This window comes from Wasmannia auropunctata, unplaced genomic scaffold (assembly GCF_000956235.1).
Source record: "Wasmannia auropunctata unplaced genomic scaffold, wasmannia.A_1.0 LD336074.1, whole genome shotgun sequence".
Classification (NCBI taxonomy): domain Eukaryota; kingdom Metazoa; phylum Arthropoda; class Insecta; order Hymenoptera; family Formicidae; genus Wasmannia; species Wasmannia auropunctata.
Window position 1 is genome coordinate 773,186 of NW_012026816.1, and position 385 is coordinate 773,570.

General features: G+C 51.7%; 1 protein-coding gene across 1 annotated transcript in view; it reads right to left on the reverse strand.

Moving 5' to 3' along the window:
• Positions 1 to 385, reverse strand: part of LOC105449730 — a 2,167-nt gene that overhangs the window by 885 nt on the left and 897 nt on the right. The window lies entirely within an intron of this gene.

The window sequence follows — 385 nt, forward strand, 5'->3', positions numbered from 1 at the left end:
TTCAGACGTGTGCTGTTGCGGTTAAAAGCTCGTAGTTGAATCTGTGTCGCACACCGTCGGTTCACCGCTCGCGGTGTTTAACTGGCGTGATGTGGGACGTCCTACCGGTGGGCTTAGCCTCGCGAGGGGCGGCCCAACTAATATCCCGTCGCGGTGCTCTTTACTGAGTGTCGAGTCGGGCCGGTACGTTTACTTTGAACAAATTAGAGTGCTTAAAGCAGGCTATCCTCGCCTGAATACTGCGTGCATGGAATAATGGAATAGGACCTCGGTTCTATTTTGTTGGTTTTCGGAACCCCGAGGTAATGATTAATAGGGACAGATGGGGGCATTCGTATTGCGACGTTAGAGGTGAAAACTGAGTCGACAAGGCACACAGGGGATA